At 44.1% G+C, this 20,292-nt stretch overlaps 1 protein-coding gene across 9 annotated transcripts in view; it reads right to left on the reverse strand.

Moving 5' to 3' along the window:
- Positions 1–20,292, reverse strand: part of ST3GAL6 (ST3 beta-galactoside alpha-2,3-sialyltransferase 6) — a 502,129-nt gene that overhangs the window by 371,508 nt on the left and 110,329 nt on the right. The gene's annotated exons all lie outside the window — the stretch shown is intronic.

Raw genomic sequence — 20,292 nt, forward strand, 5'->3', positions numbered from 1 at the left:
GGTTATGTTTAAACTTGGATATCAGAGACAGCTTCAAATAAACATTACAGATCTCCGTTGCATCTGCATACATCCACCCTAAAGCCAATAGAACGCTCAAATATACTGAAAGAAACATTAACAGCTTGCCAATGACAATGTTAACTAAATCTGCTTAACCATGGCATAGGCAAAAGTACGGGGCAATAGATCAGTTACAGAAAGTGAGCCACCGGCGTATAAGTAAGGGCAGCATAGAAAACCATGTTTATAAGAAGGCAATTCCAGAAAGAGAAGACCAACTGCTGCCATGCAGAAGCAAACGGAAATGTGAGTGACAAAGAATTTCTGAATATAAAAAGATACAGCCACAAATTAACGGTGTTAAAGACTGGACCGTTTCTTCTAAATCCATTGTAAAATGTGAAATGTTTAAGACACTATTTACCCGGAACATTACCAATGGGACGAGGTTGATAATCTCAGAAAATGTAAGCTAAAACATTTTTAGTTGATTACCCATTACTAGAACAAAAAGTCCCCATTGCCCATGGCACATTCTACTGTACATATAGCTATTAAAAGTTTTAGGACATTAAGGGATATTACATTTAAATACTGATCAATGTAATCTTCTGAGTGGCATTGTACAAGATCCCTGGTTGTCTGTGGTGCAACCTGGAGGTGCCTGAAGGAAACAACTGCAGGGAAGCCTGCAGACTTCTGCACTTCCCGGCCTTTTTCTTTGCTTCACTGATACAAAGCACGTGTAAGAAACATTTAAGCACATTTTGCTCCTCTTTCTTATGCTGTGCGCGGGCCCCATTTTCCACAAGGAAACTGCATTTACTGATTTTGGTAGGAGAGTTTCGTGCAATGTAAACCAGGATAACATTTACCATATTAAGTATACTTTTTAGTCCAAATAGATAGTGCAAAGGAATGTGGATCCTAACGACAGCCTAGATCTGTCATAAAAAATGAGAAGAGTGAAAAGTAATTCTCATGGCTGGAAGAAAGAGAGGGGATGGTCATGTTTTATTTTTGTTAGTTTATGGAATGGATTCTTTTTAAAGTGTAAAGGTACTGAACTCTTTCAAAAGAGGGAATACAAAGACATTTTCTATATTTGTGACTCAAAGCAGCATGTTTTTTCACTCCTGTCTGAGGTGTTACATCTTTATTCGTGCTCTTACTGGGGCAGTAAGAGTTAAGTCTGCACCCATAAGACTGGTCTCCTTTGGCTTACTATCACTGATTATTCAAGTCAGGCAGTATATTAACTTGACCTTTTAATCGAAGGTTTCCAAAAATATTTCAAAGATGGCAGCCGGACATGTGTGCAGGTTTCTGGACTTAAGTTTAAAGATATGCATTACTTAGCAGTATATTTGGTAAATTATTTACAATGCATGGTACATTTATTGCCAAAGTCCACATGATATGCCCTAGGTGTAGGGGACCTGAAAACATTTTTGGCAAATAATTGCCTGGTTATCTATCAGTAGTGTTAATTTCCCTTAGTCCTGGTCTTCCTTGTCCCAGTCCTCACCTACTGAGCATTTGTTCCACACCTGCTGAAGTTTACCCAACCTTAATAAACTAGTTCCACACTAACATGGCTCTCACTTCCTGCCACTTTTCCCATGAATCTTCTAGAGTGGCAGCCATCAATCACCACTTCCCGTTTTCTGTTTTTGCTGCACGCAGGTGGTATCCAGTGATTCACTTGTTCCAGAACGGAATCTGCCAATAGTGCTCCAATCATTTCATAAAGCACCTTTAGTGCAGTTGAGTGTCAAATGTCAAGTATTTTTCTTTTGAAGTTTAATTTTCGGTGGGAATCGCCTCCGACAGGAGAACAGTGGAAATTCGAAATATTTTACTACTAGAAAGCAAGAGGGCGAAAAGCAACCAAATCAGACAAAAACCTGCGCCTAACTCCTCATGCACTTACATGGCTGGAATACATTGGGGGAGACATAAAAGGCTACACTGAAACCTTTTTTCCCCAGCCTGTTTAGAGTGATCAACGTATCCCCATACCTTACTGCTATACAGGGACTTTGATACACATTTCGCTCTATAGTTCTGCAACATAGCGCTGACTGGCCTGCTGCCCAGCCTTGCAGCAAAGCTGAAAACAGACGCATTGGCTCGCCCCAAATCCTCACACTTCTAATACAGGAGGGGGGTGCCAACTTAATATAGAGTCAGAAAGGATGTGCCCAGGTAAGAAAATTCATTGGTCTTGGGGTAGATACATGCCCCTAGTGTAAACTGCGCTGTTCTGGTGGTGCGGGGGCCTACTATCATCACAAAAGACTTTTTGTCGTTTGTAGTCGGATCCAACTCCTCCATAAATAAAATCAGAAAAAGATTTCAACATGGACTGCAAATCCCTGGCGGTCTTGACCAGAAGAACTGCATCATCTGCGTATAGTAACGTATGCGCTCCTACACATGGGCAATCCACCTCCACTTCATCAGATGATGTTCTAACTGATTAATATACAGATTGAACAAAAAGGGTGCCAGGGTGCAATCCCGTCGGACCTCCCTTTTAATAAAAAGAAGAAAAACTAGTACTCTTCTGATCTTTAGTATAATGTACGACAGCCTTAGTGTCCCCATGGAGATCTCTTAGAAATAAAAAGATATCCATTTCCACCCGTAAAAAAAGCATGATCTGCCACAGTTTGGACCTATTCACCTGGTCAAAAGCGGATGACAGATCCATGAAACCCAAGTGTATGGATCCAAAGCACGCCACCGTATATTTTGCCAAAACCAAATATAGGTTGATACGTTGGTCTACTGTTGATGTTTCTGCTCAAAAACCACACTGCACCTCGAACACCTTATTAATCTTGGCCCAGATCGATAACCTCTCAAGGAGAATATGGAGAAATTAATGCTTTTGTGGGCCTCTGTGACCATTATTCCCATCGTCGGTCACCCTGGCACTACAACATACCCCGTCCCTGCCCCCCCACCCAACCACCATGCTGCCAACATCCATCACAGCACCCCCTTTATGTTGCATAGTGACCGCATGACAAGACATAGCCTCAGTGCCCGCCATCTGCATAGTGGAAGGTACTACCAAATCTTCCACTGCAATGATCGATGGTCCTAAAGGGCCCACAGCACCCTTCAGTCTGCAGCCACTGGAAGGTGAAATAGTTGATGGGTTCAAAGTGACTGTAGAATGAGAGGGGTCCCCCAAATGCCCTATGCCAGGATTTCCCAGAAAACTATGCAGGTGAAACAAGTTCTCCTCAGTTAATGAGAGTCGCTGGTGAATAGGTTCCAATTTGGCCTCTAGTGTGGCCACTATATGTAAAATCAAGAATTCTAAGAGAGCGTCTGAGATAGAGTGCCCCCACCCCGTTCAGAGTCTCTCCACTTACAGTAAAAACCTGAGGGGGACCTAGAGTGCTTCACCTTTCCTCCCAGTTCCAGTACCCCCTCCCCCCACCCTTGTCCCTCCATGTGATATTTCCTCCAGGTCCTCTTCCACAGCACTCCTGAAACAACCTACCCTGACCTGTAATGGGATTCCTTCAACCGAGGTTAACAACTGAGAATTTTCCCACCCCTCCCCTAGGCTAGACAACACATCTGCCAGTAGCAGTCCCAGACTTTCCCAGCCCCCTTCAGCAAGCAGCCTCGAGCTCAAGAGAAACTCAGTGTTCAGATTAACAGGAGAACAAGACAACCTGTGGGAAGCCAATTCGATGTCTTTGTCTGAAATCCCCACTGCCCTTGTCAAAAAGGCATCCATGGTAGTAGACGCCTTCAGTGGTGGTTTATGCTTTCTCATCTTTACTTTTTAAACTTTTAAGGACATCCTTAACAGGAATATGACACACCGGGCCCGCAACCGGCCCAGGAAATATCAAGGAAAATAGAAAGGAAGACTGCTCACCGTCCACTGTACAAAGTTCCGTAATGTTCACCACTGAGCCAAGAGGGGTGGCCCAGCCTGGCCCTCTTCTGGCCACGGATGGGCCCTGTCGTGGCCCGTGCTGCGGGAACCTGAAGGGCCTGAGAAGCGCCTCCGGGCGCAATGTCGTGGCGGCCCCTACCCCTCTCCCCAAATGATCCTGGGGTTCCTTAAACTTGGAGTCCAGCCCATACATGCAGCTCAATACCAGCATGCTATCTGAATAATGTAGCCCTGGTCTGGATTAAAGGAGAGATGGAGAAGCTGCCTAACTCCCCACTAATGATTGAAGATGTAAAACTTGCAATCACTGCTCCAGCAAACAGTAAAGCACCCGGAAATTACGTTATCTTGGTTGAATGTAATAACTAGTTCTCTGAAATCTTGGCTCCTAAGCCATTAGAGGTGTATAATGAAGCTATTGCTATAGGAGTGTTTCACCCCCTCAATGCTAGAAATGATGATCAATGTTCCACCAAAGCCAGGTCGTGACCCTAGTCAGGGCACTTCATATCTGATGTTGACATTTTACAACAAAAATGACAAAGTCCTCACTAAGACCTTAGCACAGAAGCTAAAGCCATTGATGAAGAGACTGCTTCTGTCATAACAAGTGGGGTTTATACCCCAAAGATGAACAGCGCTAAATTTGTATATTTTATTTGCTATTCTGCACAGGGTGGATCCAGACTTGCCTGAGGCAGCAGTATTGCTTGATGCAGAGAAAGTAATCATTGCTTTGGAGTGGGCATTTATGCGATAAGTTCTGAGGCTTATGGACCTCCCTCAGTTTGATTAATCTATTATTGGGGATTTGTTCTTTATTGTTGCCCACCATTACCTTTAACTGAGCACCCTAGTGGGACTCGCTGTCCCAGGGTCCATCTGCCTGCCTGATTGCTCATATCTGCTGAAAGGGGGAGGCGCCCGACATCGCACTTACAGCGCTGCCTCTACTGCCCCAGTGCGGGACGTGTTCTTTATTGATGGCCACCGTTACTTGTAATGGAGCACACTGGTGGGACTCTCTGTCCCAGGGTCCATCTTCCTGCCTGGCTGACTGCTCGCAGCTGCCGACAGGAGGAGAGGCCCGACATCGCCCTTATATCGCTGCCTCTCTCCCCACAGCGTGGACGTGCTGTTCTTTATTGTTGGCCACCATTACCTGCAACTGAGATCCCTAGTGGGACTGGCTGCCCCAGGGTCCGTTTACCTGCCTGATTGCCCGCAGCTGCTGACAGAGGGAGATGCCCCACATCCCACTTACAGCGCCGCCTCTCTCCCGACCTCCCACTGCCCCAGCGCTGGTAGTGCCCCGGCAAAGCACAGGCGAAGGGCAGGCCTGTCCTGCACCTGGTCTGGCAGGAAGAGGCAGGGCATGGCAATCACCCTTGGTTTACTTGCCTGAGGCCATGTCCATTGCTTCATACTGCAGTTACATCTTCTTAACAAAAGTACTTTTTCACAGTGCAGCCTCTATTTAGTGCTCTTTTTATTAGATCTATTTGAGCCCTTGAAGGAAGAGAAACCGGGCTGAGTTGTTCTTAACAGGGAGCACTGCCATTTGACACTGATGGAAACTTTGATACTGTCTTCCAGCCTTCCCACCTTCTATCTTGCGCTATAGGGGGTTCAAGGAACAGAGAGAAGACCAGTTTCAGTTGAACAATTGTACTGGCCCAATGTCAACATGAAGATAGCTTCTGTCGAGGGTAGATAAGATTGATGTAACTGTTGCCCATTTACTCTGGTTTCATTGCCTGTGTTACTGGTTTTCTTTACTCCTCAGTCTCCAAATGGGTAAAAGGAAGGCAACGGAAGGGGCCCTGGGTCCTCAAAGCACAGAAGTCCCGAGCCTCGGCAGTTGGTAACTGTGTAATGGATAGAATTGATAATCTACTTTCTGAATGTGAGGATATCATTAATCCAACCCCCTCGTCTAGCAGCAATGCTACAAAGCCCATTGCTGTGGCGTCTACCACGCGCATAACCCAAATGTTCAATAAACCCCAGGTTTGTGGAGGAATGATGTTGCTGAGAAAATTACTGAACCTTCCGTGTCTGGTGCCTTACAGAAGCCCCTGTCTGTATGTAACAAGAAGTAACTGAGTGCCAAAATCGCTTCTCAATCCTTTGCCCAGATATTGCTCTAAATGATGGGCTTTGTGTTGATGTGTCTAGTACCTCTAGTCGGAGGTGTTACTCAATCCTCTGTTGTTTGATGGGTGTAATTGGGGATCTGAGGGACGAGGTTGTGGTCTTGAAGAAGGCTGCGGAGAGCTTTGAGGAGAGGGAATATAGGAAGTGAATTTCCAAACGCACTGTAATGGTAGGTGGAGAAAGGACTGGAATTCAAATGAATGTCAGTAATGGGGATCCTCACTCCACTCTGAGTACCATTGCCATCCACAAGCCCCCAAAGGGAAACACGGTCCAATATTCTCAGGTCGCTCCTATTATGCACCCCTGCCAACATATCAGCTATAGATAAGTGGGATCCCAGTCTGTTTCTGGGTCGGGACACACAAGGAGGGAGTATGGAGTAAGCTCAGGGTGGAGACCAGAGCTATGAGTTTGTGAAGACCCCCCCATGGAGAGTTCCCATTAAATACAATCTAGAGGGATGGTGAGAAATGTGTTTTTTATAGACCTAGGCAGGTAGGGCACCAGCAGGCAACAATCTACCTTATTTAGATCCCTAAGTTGCAAGCGGGAGCCAGGAAAGGTTGCAAATCACTCACCAATAAAGTTACATACTGGTTTCGTGAAGTTGGGCACTGCTATTCTATTAACAGAAGTGACATAGTCGGCATACAAAGGATGTCTAGCCCTGAGGAACAACACAAAGTCAAGGTTCACTTCTCCCATAAAAATTAAGCTGATAGTCTTATGACCATTGATTCATGAACTATTCCCCAAGCTAACATCCACATCCTAATCAAAGATCATGCCCCAGCAGTTGAAGCCAGTTTGGATACAGGTGGTACTGCACAAGGCGCAGGGGGATGAAAATTGTGGGACTCCTAGGGATCTTCATTGACTGAATTCTGATACCCAGGAACGTAGGGTAAGGCTAGCAGGACCTACTAATGACGGCTGGTCTAACCAAGCTTGCAAACCCCCGATGTTAGCCAATCTTCACTCTAAAGCAGGTGGCACCCATAAATCCCAAGGTTAATTCCCCAAAGCCCCCTGTGCAGCCACTTGCGAGTAGTGGGCAGAGTGTGCTTGTGAATATTAACCCAAATATTGAGTCATCAACTGCTAAGCCCCCTAACACGACTTTGCCCCAGCAGCAATCACTTAAAATGTTGTTGTGGAATGTAGCAAGGATCTCTAAATTACTCGGAGGTGGAATGGGGCAAATTCATAAAATCCCACGATATTTGCCTCTTCCAAGAGACATGGTACCTGTAAGCTCTATCACTTCCTTTACTGTTAATGCAGTACATACTGGAAGAGGCAGACCCTCGGGGTGGGGTGTGGGGGGGGGGTATCTCTGTTAACACCTCCCTACAGTATAAGATGAGGGAAATTTCTGTTGATTCACCTGGCGTTATGGCAGTTGGGCTTGAGCTTCCACCACGTCTGATCTTAGAATTTTTGAATGTCTTTTATAGAGTAGGATTAAGCAGTGCAGAGACTTTACTTGACCCCGGGTAAGATTAAGAAACATTTCCATACAGCATGAGCAGATTGCCCATGGTGCAGGGCAGTGGAGGCAGAACTCAAACACATGTTGGGGGACTGCCCTTATCTGAGAACATATTGGGGGAAGGTAACGCATACGATAATAGAAATCGTCGATAAGGAGGACCCTTGCACAGGGACCTCTGTTTCCTGGAATGGTTCCCCCACACACCCAAGACAAAAGTGACCAGCAGATTCCAAGTTCTGACCTGTGTCCCAGCCAAGTGAGAAATCACAACGAACTGGAAAAACTTGAGGCCCAAGTGTAGATAAGTGGCGTAGGGATATGGAAAAATAAGTAACCTACGAAGGAGTCTCCCTACTCGGAGAGCCAAAAGAGGATTAAGAACTTTAGATATAGCATAAGCTATCCCAGGTGAATAGTCTGAAAGAGTTAGACAATCGATCCCCAGATTCACCCCCGGATAGATCCTAACTCACGTATTACCCAAACTGTGATGTCGCTCAGCCACCAAACACTCCCCCTGTCCGGGGTTCCAGGTAGTGTTTCGCCCGCCCCCAACAGACTGCCATAACACGAGCATACCCAATACATCGTGCCACAGGTGACTGTAATGACATTAAGTATGTTTGACCACTGACTTTGTGTTTCACCACTGTGCATATTAGTTGTTCAATGTTCACCAGTAGCACATTACATTTTGTATTCGGTTTAGCTGCCTATTGGCTTTAACGTGGCATTAGGCAATACGGGACAGATGTACAAAATGTTTTGCATTCACTGTTTGCGCCATGCAAAACGCGCATCGCGATGCTCATTCCCATTTTGCGAGTCGGTAACTTGGTTATTGACTCGCAAATAGGAAGGGGTGTTCCCCTTCCTATTTGCGATTCGCATCGCGATGCAGAATTGCTATGTGACCGCGAATGCGGTCGGAAAGCAATTCGCAGTTAGCACCCATGTGAAGTGGGTGCTAACCCATTCGCAAAAGGGAAGGGGTCCCCATGGGACCCCTTCCCCTTTGTGAATGGCTCTGAAAAAATGAAACCAAATGGTTTCATTTTCTCGAGTGCATTGCAACTCGTTTTCCTTTAAGGAAAACGGGCTGCAATACAAAAAAAAAAAAAAATGCTTTATTAAAAAAGCAGTCACAGACATGGTGGTCTGCTGTCTCCAGCAGGCCACCATCCCTGTGAGTGCAGGGAATCGCAAGGGGGTCGCAATTTGCGACCCACCTCATTAATATTAATGAGGTGGGTCTTTGCGGCCCCTTGCGATTCGCAGAAGGTGTCTGAGACACCATGCTGCATCCGGGTTTGCGAATTGTGAGCCGCTCAGACTCGCAATTTGCAAGTCGCAAAATTGGGATTTCATACATCTAGCCCTACATTCTGTATTCAGTTTGGCTGCCTATTGGCTTTAACGTGGCATCAGACATTTTGTATTCAGTTTAGCTGCCTATTGGCTTTATCGCGGCGTTAGACATTGCAGTCGAGACATTGCAGATGAGCTGTGTTTTTCCACATGGTAAACCAAACTTGTGTTTTTCGTAGATTCTCTCACCGAACGCTAGCATGATAAGGAAGAGCATATTTTGTGTTTTTCTCCAGTGCAGCCTTGAAAACCTGGTCACTTTCAAGGCTTGTATTCTTCCAACTCTGACCTACAGTAGCCAGCATGTTTTGACTATTAGAGGGAAGGGCCTGTCAGCAGGCTTTTTCATTATTCAATCTATAAAAGGTGTCCCTGGGCAGCAGAAAGGGGAATTTTCCGAGACTTCAATCAGGAACGGACGTCAGCTGCCTGACCTGTCACGTAAGGGTAGAAATTCTCTTTCTTGCAGTTGAACAGGAGTCATCAACTTATTGGCATGAGAAAGATGACGAGCAGTGATAGGCCCTACGGTGATGAATTTTGGCATTTATTCTTTGCTTTGACAGTTATGCTTTAATATAATCACATATATTTGCTGTGTACATTGCAATTGAGAATCACTTTGATATATTTTCCTTTCATTGCTGTGACTATTTTTAAACGTGTGCCTCCACCCTACTAATCTCCTCTCTCAGGAACCTCGTGGTGAAGTAATAATAAATGTCTTCTTTAAACTAAGAAGTGCATTCCAGAGATTGTTTTCAGCTCGCTCATTAGTGAAAGCAAAACATTTTGGCGTAGTCAATTGCAGGATTCAAAAGGGGGACAAATGTTTATCAAGTTAAAGGAGTGATTGTTTCACGCTGTTCCCTAAATTGTCCAGAAGTGCATAGTTATGTTATTCTGAAGTGTAAAGCAAAACAGTGACAAACAGAAAAAATAACTACAGTCCCAATACTCCTTCAAACAATGGCCATTGACTTAGGAAAGGAGGGAGAGGGAAGCAGGAGGAGAGTGGTTCAGCTGACTGTCCACTGTTATTGAAAATTGTATTGTTTTGTTGTTGACAGCCGCATTATATGCAGAATTACAGAAACAGATTGAACTACTTACCAGTAACAATCTGAATTATCTGCTTAAACAAACATGCAGTGCGAAGACTAAACCTTTAAATGTGTTAGAGCAATCACTATCTGGGCTCACAGGGAATGGTCTCCTGCTGGTGGCTGGAGACTTTAATACCACATTTGAACCCTTAACATACAACCCTTCCACCCTAACAGCAGTTTGGGATAACCTATGGTGCATTCTGCAACTATACTTGCCAATGGTGGGATGGACCCCAAGAGCAGCCCGGGAATTAGCATTAACGCTTAACTTGGACCTTAGACCTGCAAATGCTCGGACACATCTTTCGACTGACATGGAAAAATGACATTCATTAGGCCAGGCCACCTTAGTAGAATAAATTATTTTTTGGTTGATGTGAAGCTTTGACTAGCCATTTCGGACATGGCAGTGGTGGACATATCCAATAGCAACCATAATGCATTAGCTCTGTCACTCTTCGACAACTTTGTTTTAAAACCAACTCTTCTGGGTTACACGGATCTGGGTGGCATTTCCCCCATCTAACAATAGGAAGACTGTAGGAAAGTACCATCTTTCTTGGCATGTTACCCCCATGTTTACCTGTATGTCATTATGTTTTTGCCTGTCTCACTGGAATCCTGCTGGTCAGGACCCCAGTGCTAATACTTTATGGCCTAATGTGTGTGTCTGTATAGTGCTTAACTGTGTCACTGAGACTCTGCTAATCAGAACCTCAGTGCTTATGCTCTCTCCGCTTTTAAATTTGTCACTATAGGCTAGCGACTCCATTTAGCAAGTTCAATTGGTACACTGGACCCCACTTATAAGTCCCTAGTATATGGTACCTACGTACCCAGGGCATTGGTGTTCCAGGAGATCCTTATGGGCTGCAGCATTTATTTTGCCACCCATAAGGAGCTGAGACAAACCCTTCCACAGGCCTGCCATTGCAGCCTTCGTGAAATAATGCACACACTATTTCACAGCCATTTTCACTGCACTTAAGTAACTTATAAGTCACATATATGTCTAATCTTCACTTGCTGAAGGTTAGGTGCAAAGTTACTAACTGTGAGGACACCCTGGCACTAGCAAAGGTGTCCCCACATAGTTCAGGGCCATTTCCCGGGACTTTGTGAGTGCGGGGACGCCACTGCAAATGTGCACTAAATATAGGTCAATATATATACGTAGCTTCACAATGGTAACCCTCCAATGTGAGGCCATATGAGGTGTCTAAGATCATGGAATTGTCCCCCATTCTAAATCTGGTATTGGGGAGCCAATTCCATGCACCCTAGGGGCTCCACTATGGACCACCAGTACTGGCAAACCAGCTCTCTGAGGCTTGCAATGCAGCTACAGCTGCTGCCACCTCACAGACAGGGATCTGCCCTCCTGGGGTCTGAGCAGCTCAGTCCCAAGAAGGCAGAACAAAGCATTTCCTTTGGGAGCAGGGCGTTACACCCTCTCCCTTTGGAAATAGGTGTAACAGGCTGGGGAGGGATAGCCTCACTCAGCCTCTGGAAATGCTTTGAAGGGCACAGATGGTGCCCTCCTTGCATAAGCCAGTCTACACTGGTTCAGGGACTCCTTGTCTCTGCTCTGGCACGAAACTGGACAAAGGAAAGGGGAGTGACCACTCCCCTGTCCATCACCACCCTAGGGGTGGTGCCCAGAGTTCCTCCAGTGTTTCCCAGACTTCAGCCATTTCGCTTTGCAAGGTGTGGGGGCACTCTGGAGGGCTCTAAGTGGCCAGTGCCAGCAGGTGACGTCAGAGACCCCTCCTGATAGGTCCTTACCTGATAAGGTAGCCAGTCCCCCTCTCAGTGCTATTTAGGGTCTCTCCTGTGGGTTCTCTTCAGATTCCAGTAGGAATCCTCTGCAACTACTACTTGATCCTCTGACCTCTGTGCACTATTTGCAAAATTCCTTCGTGCACAGCCTGGCCCAGCTCCCCAGCACTCTATCCTGTGACGCTTAACCCGCTGAGTTGTTCTCCGGCGGCTTGGGACCTTCCTTTGTAGTGCTGCACCAACCACGTTTTGCACCCCCTTTGCCCACGTGTCCTGGCACTCCCGTGGGTGCCATCTGGTGTCCTGAGGGCTCTCTGAAGTGCTGGGAACCCCCTCCTTCTCCTAACACAGAGTTGAGGGCCCCATGTCCCTCCTGGGTCCAGATAGCGCCTACTTGACGCAAAACGTAACTTTGCCGGAACCAAGGCTTGTTGGAGGAATCCAGTGCCAAAACTCACCTGCATCCAACTTTACAACGTGGGACGTCCATTGCATCATGCAGGAACCTGCGGACATCTTCCTTAGGTGCATTTCTGAAGTCTTCGTCCAACCGGGGACTCTTCTTTTGCACCCTCTTCTGGGTTGGCAGGGGTTCCTGCCCTTACTGTAACTTCTTTCGACTTCTGGACTTGGTCTCCTTCCTTTGCAGGTCTTCAGGCCCAGGAATCCACCATTTGTTGTTTGCAGACATGGTTGGTTCTTGCAACAACTCTAATCACGACTTCTAGTGTATCCTAAGGAAACTTGCAGTACTTTACTCCTGCTTTTCTGGGCTCTGGGGTGGGGTAATTTACTTACCCTTACTGTATTCTTACTCTCCCAGCGATTCGGCACAAACTACACTTGACTAGGAGGGAATTTGTGATTTGTGTTCCACTTTCTTAGTATATGGTTTGTGTTGCCCCTAGACCTATTTTCTCCCATTCCATTCTACAGCATTTCCTATTGTTTGCACTATCCTATGTCTAATTAATTACCTTATTTTGGGGTCTAGTGTACATATTGTGTATAATACTTACCTCCAGAGGGAGTATTGCCTCTAAGATATTTTTGGTCTCGTGTCACCCAAATAAAATACCTTCATTTTTGCTAACACTGATTATTGTCTTTACTTGTGTATAAGTACTGTGTAACTATAAGTGGTATTGCAGGAGCTTTGCATGTCTCCTAGTTCAGCCTAAGCTGCTCTGCTATAGCTACCTCTATAAGCCTAAGCTGCTAGAACACTACAACATTTCACTAAAAAGGGATAACTGGATCTGATAGAAGGTTTAAGTACCCACTACAAACCAGGCCAGCCTCCTACAAAGACCATTAGGTGGAATTGGGTGGAAAAAATCTTCTAGCCCTAGAGACACCCAGAGTGGCAAAAGATGTAGATCACCTATCCCATCTCTTAGTCGAAAAAAGGAGAGTTGTGCTGAGCTCCAGAGCTGTTTCCCAAGTCAGGCATCTGTTAAGCAATACTACACGGGGAGAACGGAGGTGCCCAAGCCCAATCCCTGATATACCTGTGATTACAGGTTAGTTAAAAGCGAGCTCCTAACTGCAACCAGACATAATATAGTGTAGTGTTAGGTATAAGCAGGTTTTGACTTTAGCTAAAAAGGAGTGGGGGGAAACTCCCTGTGGTCTACTCTACAAGAAGCCATGTCTGCTAAAGATAATAAACCTTTCTGGAGGACTGCAGCAGTCTTTCTAAACGGTCCTGAAACAAAGTTAGATTTTTGTGTACAACCTGAAGGGTGGGTGGCCCATTTCAACAAGTTGTACAAAAACGGGGGTGTTATTGAGGAAGATGATCGTGTCCTTAAACATGGGTACCACAGATCATTCAAGTACCCTTGCTTTCTCATTAATTAGACTTTGGTTGTGATAAACTCCTGCATTCCTGCCTGTGCTCTAGGAATAGACAGGATACCAAATGCCATGTATAAGGTGATCCCGGAGGTGTGGGATCTATAAATAAACATATGCAACAACATTCTTTCTGGCCTGGATATTCCGTCATGGAGACTAGCGGAGATCCTGCCAATTTATAGAAAGGAGGTCCGGGCAAACCCTGGGAACTACAGACCAATCAGCCTGATCTATTCTATTCAAAAAATCTTTTGTAAGCAGGTGCTGGTTTGTCTGCAGGACTGGATCTCAGAAGAGAGTACTCAACCCAATTTGCAGACAGGTTTCAGAGATAATGTCAGCACGTTAGATCAGGTCTTCCGGTTCGCTTGCATTTATTGGAGAGCGTTAATAATAAACAAGGGCAAACTTTTTGTTGCCTTTGTTGATTTATGCATGTCTTTTGACCTGGTCCCGAGTGAGAAGCTCTGGAAGGTGTTGGTGAATGTGGGCATTCCTGCTCCCTTATTGAACATCTTAGTGAGGCTGCATGCTGAAAATATGGCCCAGGTCAGATGAGGGGATAATGGGCAGGTAACCAAGCCTTTCAAGATGGATCGAGGAGTTAGACAGGGTTACGCCTTTGCTCCCACCCTGTTCTCTCTTTATATCAATGGGTTGATTGAGCACTTAATCAGGTACAGATGTGATGCATCTAAATTGGGGGGGGTCCCAGCCCTCCTCTACACTGACGATACCCCCCTGATCCCCAAGTCCCTGCAGGGGCTCCAGTCACTGCTCAACCTCGAATACTTTTTGCAATGAGAGGGCTTGGAGTTCAACAGTGCCAAGACCAAATGCATGTTTTTTCTAATCTCAAGGTAAGTCGGTGCAACAGATGCATGTTAGTGGGTAAGACTAGCCTTAAATCTGGTAGCTGCTTTAGTTTATCTAGGCATCAGACGTACTCCCAACCAGGATTTGGCCCCCAGTTGGAGAAGGCCCCCCACAGCCCTCATCCAGGAGACAGCAAATATAGTCAAGACCCACCGTAGGACTTCATCTAGAAGGGTTGCCCCTGCCTTCGAAATCTATAATGTGAAGGCACTGGGGACTGTACTGTATGGTGCCAATTTGGGGCATTTTGAACATCAACAGCTTAGATATTGTGGAATACAGGTTTCTGAGGACTATATTAATCCTTCCCCCAAGTACACCACGTCACCATATCTAGACCTAGCACAGAGAAAGATCTTGCACAAAACAGAACACAGACTTCTTCCCTTCTGGCACCAGTAGTGGACTACCCCTGCACTATAATCATATTGAGAAGGTATAAGTGATCTTATGGTCACACTCTGCGTAGAAAAGATCCCCTGGTTCCAAACTCTAAAGTCACTCTTGCAGAAACAGGGGTTTTGACAATTAATGGTCCTCCCCAGAGTCAATGAGCTCCCTCCCACAAGATAGGATAAAAAGTCATTTTTGGGAGGTTGTAGCAGTTGAAAGTGCGACACAAGGCAAAGGACAATTAACACTAGATAGTATTGACGTAAAACCTTGTGCACACTATGAGGCAACAATTGCTGAAATTGTACCACCTCTAGCACAAAAGCTTTATCCCCAATTTGAATACGACACCTTTCCCCATCAAAGCATTTAGTTCTAAATGGCGCGCAAAGAGCGAGGTGGAAGACCTATTTCCAGTATGCAATTGATCATTGGAACATATATTATTTTTTTGGTCCTTGATATCACAACTTCCGGGTCAAGTGGATTGTGCCCCTTTGTAAGAGCTTGGGCACCAGGAGATATTTAGACACCCTCAGAATATTGAGAACCAGCACAAGTAGAGTACTTGTGTTTGGTTTGGCAAAATACCTAAAGGTATTTTGGATAAGGAGTGCCAAGTGTCTAGAAAGGGAGGGTCAAATGTTGGTGAGAAGATAAGTAACCACTTAGTGCACATTTGTTACTTCACAATTGATAACCCATAGTGGCAAAATCGGTGTGATACCCCAATATAACTGATAAAGCATGTATGAACTCAAGAATAATGCAATATGTTGACTGTGATGTACATGATTTTCTTTTCTATACTATGGAAGGATATTTGAATTTGTTTTTAATACACATTTTTGTGTAATCAGAAGCCCTGTTCCAGTCTGGTCCATAATGTTCGGAAATATGGCATTGCACTAGTCACTTTACTCCAAATAAGAAAACCATGTTCTGTTATTTATTACCAATGAGCAATGTGTAAGAAACCGCTTTTAAGCCATTATTTTGTATATTGCTGATTTGAACTGTTGGAAGCCCTGATCTTTTATGATTTTACAACTGTTATTTTATAAGGTTGTGCCCATTATACTTTATTTTTTACCTATTTGATTGCTGGATTTCTATAAATATGTGTTTTTTGTTTTTTTGTATATGTACTTTTATGATCTTAGTGATCGAAAATAAAGTTACAAATGAATGAATTAATGTTTAATTTAAATGATAGATATTAGGGGCTCAGGTGCATTTTTGATGGAATGTATTTTTATGTGTTTTAAGGCTGAATATATGCTATTCTATTTTATTCTTATCCCTTTTTTAACTAAACTTCTTCTTCTTTTTTATTCAATTGTTGGTTGTTTGCTTTTATGGTTGAAAGTAACCGAATAAAGCTATGTGAACTGAACTGAATGAATTAATCTGTTACATATGACCCTATGTGCTCAGGTAAAATTAAATGGCCTACACTTGGCCATCTTCCCCATCGGCAGGGGTCCTTCCTTATAAGCGGACTATATTGTACTGCACGTTCAAACCCCAGAAAGTAATGCAGCCCCCATTTATTAGAAAGACATCAGGTTTGGTGGGTACTCAGGATTACAAACTAATTGTATTAAATAAGAGCTGTTCCCACTAGCAGACAGTGCTGTTTCCTTTACCGGAGAATATCCACTTAAGTGGGGGCCAGCTGGATTGAAGTATCTAGATGCTTAAGTAGCCAGAGATATCGAGTAGATGATGAAGAAAAATCATGATGTGAAACTGGAGTAACTTAAACTACACGTCGAGCATTGGCTGAAACTCCCATCATCGGTGCTTGGGTGAGTACATTTGGTTACCTAACAATCTTTTGATTTGTGTTTGAGTGGGTTTCCAAGGGCAAGTGTAATTACCTCAGTGAGTGACTGTTTTTTTTTTTATACCTATGTTTATACCCAGATCCTGTTAGCTTAACAAGGAGAGCTCCTGCTTATACACTGCCAAAGACATAGGGCATTTTGTTACCTGCTTCGATGAAATCCTTTTCCAAAAGCTTTTAAACAAGTCAGTGAATTCTACAATTTAACTGAAGTGCTGCAAAAAGGTTTTGGCTGGGGTATAAACAGTAAACATATACCCAATATCAGAATGTTTGCACACGGGGGCATCAGCTTCCCCAATGAAATTGAGCAGAAATAATTTTAAGAAGACAGAAATGCAAAAGCTAAACCATTATAAGTCACACCAGAAATTCCCCTAACTTCTTAGCTGCCTCCAAAATTCTATTGTGAGCAGAACTTTTGTCAAAGTAAAGGTAGCAGTGATCTGCAAACTCTTTCTGATATGTGACCTTATTAACTAGGTTGTATTAACATGGAATTCAGACGTTTTTAGGCAACTGTGGGGTGACTAATGGTTCTCACTAGAAGCCACTGGATTTGGGTATAGCTTGAATCAACTACATGAGCAGTGACCAATCTTAGCAAATAATCTCCTTGATCTCAGCCATGCAAAGCATCTGGAACGGTGTCACCCTAAACCCACCTAACGATCATCACTCCAACATGTCTCCCTAATCTCAGCCAGCATAATTTGCAGGGAATGGGCCGCTTGGGCCAGAACTTAAACTGCCCACAGAAAGGGCCTGTGCAAGATTTTTCAGCATCCTTCAATGCTGATGGCTTCTACTTAAGCAACTGTTTTCTCAAGAAGGACCCTGCCCACTTCCCTTTGGAACGCCATACTTATAGCATCATCATTTCAGCCTGGGTCTTGGAAGCGGCGGAGAAGGGGGAAGAGAAAGGTAACATCCCTTCTGGTCCAAAGCACGCAATCGTGCAGGAATGGGCACATGAATGTGATAGACATGGAAAAGACCAGCCCATTTCTACACAATGCCCTCTACAGAAGAGCTGAACGCCAGCTCTATTTTTAGTAACATCTGTAGCCACAGGTTCCCTAAGTGAGTAGTGATGCACTAGTGTGTCAACCTCACCAGGAGATCATCATACTGTTGACTACAGACGTTCTGTGTCTGGTTTTCTACATGAGCTATGGAAGATCTGTTCACAAGTGCTGAAAGATGAGCATTTCCATGTTACTGTCCTATCTCAATCACCAGGAAGGCAGTCAGCCAATATGGTAAACACAAGGATTTTAAACAGTTCTCACAGACCCGGTCCAGTGTTGACAAAGACAGGCTGTCAAATGTCAATCTAGCGTACTGTGAGAGCGTGGATTTTCATATATTTTTATTAATGATTTTCATATTAATAACGAGTGATGAATTAACATGTTTAAATAATTGTTTTTTTTGTCCTTAGCTGAGCAAAACTATATTCAGATGCTGTAGTTATTTTCCATGATTTGAAGCTTCAATAATAAATGTTTTCAAGCTTGTGTAGAGGTATCGACAGCTACCCCTAGCGGGTTGCGGTTACATGTCCTGCAAGGTCATGTAGTAACCGAGCGTTGCATAAGTTGAAAGGTCCTATTGTTTGAGAATGTTACTAATATCTGGTATTTCCTTGAGGATGGAAGTAAATATAGCTGAGAGAGTTTCTTCCTGAGAACAAGATATACAAGAGGCGGATGAGACAATGGAGTTACAGATGAGACGGAAGGAGAGTTATCTACTGAAAGAAAATGTTATAGTTAGCATAGGATTGTCAAGTTTAGGTCATCAAATTAGTTGTCGATTGGTTGAAATGAAAACACCCCATAGACTGACCAATCAGGAGTTGATTCGATTTTAGTATAATAATCTGTGTAGACTAATTAGGGGTTTAGAATGCATGGACCATGGGTTCGTTGTACCTTGAGAGCAGTAGAGTGTTGAGATTAGCGGTCGTAAGACCCAAAGCTTTTGATGGTGTCCTCAAGTGGAAGCTGATCTTTTGCTGTTACTACTATTGTGGTAATGTGTATTATTAGATGTGAATTGTGTCTCTCTTGCTTTTCATGTACCAACTGCAACTAATGATTATATTGCTGCACATTATACATTTTTATAAATTGACATAAGAGTTAAGAGTTTTCTAAATTTGTATTTCTAAATTCTTTTCACATGAAGCCCAACATGCACTGCTAATCTGTGGTTAGTTAGAGAAATAATCATGTATCGCTTATGATCTGGTTTGAAATCATTTTAATGCTGATCTAATGTTTTCTGTACCATCATTAACGGTTTTTGTATTATTAATAAATGTGATTCTATTGGAGATTATTTGTTTAACTGTTTTAATCAAATTGAAATACATACGCTGTTTCAATGACTCGCTATTGACTCTTTATGCTTATCATTTGTGTTTGAGAGTTATCTTTGTGACCATAACATTGCTAATATAGGGAAATAAAACTTATGTATTCTTGTTACTAAACTGGTGTAATTATTGACTGAAGCTTTAGAATATTGAATATTGTTGGATGCTTACTGGAATATTAGTACTCCCAATTCCCATTAGCGGCATCCCCCCCAAAACTATTTCGCTTTGATCCATCGTCCTCTAGCGCAGGCTCCTTTATATAGTATTAATAAAAGTTTGGCTCTCTTGGCGCACTCACAGTACTTGGGCCTTCTCTCCTGGCTCCTTAACCATTCCATCGTAGAAAGTTGCCACCTGGTCCTGCTATGCCTTAACCGCTGGAGAGGCCTCTGGCAGCCATGTGTCATCAGATTTGCAGGGACTGCCTTGGTGTATCACTTGATATCTTGTGGGATGTTTTCTCTCACTGTGTCTCTTCACTCATGTACTAGAGAAGAATGCACACATCCTTTTGGAAAATATGCACATTGCCAAGGCACTGTGGCAGCGGGATGGATTTAGAACAGAATAAAGTGGCGGGTAGCTTACAGTGCTGCACAAGGGTAGGGCTAGGGTGCACTATCAGAGATACATGAAGAGTCCCCAAGCAGAGTGCAGTAGCGTAGGTCTGAGATGCAGTCAACTGTGCGCACGTCTCAGCTCTGTGTTAGCAAATAGTGCCAAAAGACAAGGTAGTTGGCCATTCTCTAATTGCACTGTGTGGATCATTGCATACTGAAGGAAGTGAGTTTGTATTGGACGATTGAGGTACATTCTGAAGTTTGCTTGGGTTGGAATTGTAAGATCTGTGTTGCTCTTAAAAGACACCACACCCTTGGCTCTGAAGCAACCTCTTCTCTGGTAGTTCTGGGATGTTCACATAGCTCCTCCAGTACCTGCCAGTAATGCCCCAAAGCAAATCTTTTGCAATTTTTGGATCCACATAGCTCTTAGAACACTCCTTACATCCACCCTAAGCATCTGCTAACTCTAGCAGATCTGATAACTGCACGCAGCTCTGCTAGTGGCCACTTATTCTTTCTAGAA

This window comes from Pleurodeles waltl, chromosome 8, assembly GCF_031143425.1.
Source record: "Pleurodeles waltl isolate 20211129_DDA chromosome 8, aPleWal1.hap1.20221129, whole genome shotgun sequence".
In the NCBI taxonomy this organism is placed as follows: domain Eukaryota; kingdom Metazoa; phylum Chordata; class Amphibia; order Caudata; family Salamandridae; genus Pleurodeles; species Pleurodeles waltl.